Raw genomic sequence first — 490 nt, forward strand, 5'->3', positions numbered from 1 at the left:
CCAATGGACTCCACCTGGTTTGCTTGGGAAGGAAAACTAAGTATGAATTGCTTTATATTACAAGAGGAGGACTGGGGGTAGTGGCTCACACCTGTCATCCCAGCACTTTGGGAGGCTGAGCCTGGAGAATCACTTGAGCCCAGGAGTTCTACCAGCCTGGGCAACATAGCAAGACTCCGTCTCTACAGAAAATAAAAAAATTAGCTGGGCATGGTGATGCGGGCTTGTGGTCCCCGCTACTCAGGGGGCTGAGGCAGGAGGGTCAGTGGAGTCCTGGAGGTCAAGGCTGTGGTGAGCCATGCTGGTGCCACTGCACTCCAGCCTGGGCAACAGAGTGAGATCCTGACTCCAAAAACAGACCCCAACAAGAGCGGCCCGACCCGGCCGCGCCCCAGCCCTGTGCTCTCTATCCCCAGGCTCCTGAGTGCCGGAGGCGGCGGCGGCCCTCGCGGCCCCTCGCTCCATGCAGCCCGCGCCCGGGCCTAGCGGG

This window comes from Carlito syrichta, unplaced genomic scaffold, assembly GCF_000164805.1.
Source record: "Carlito syrichta isolate Samal-C Ts95f unplaced genomic scaffold, Tarsius_syrichta-2.0.1 Scaffold154359, whole genome shotgun sequence".
NCBI classification, from domain to species: Eukaryota; Metazoa; Chordata; class Mammalia; order Primates; family Tarsiidae; genus Carlito; species Carlito syrichta.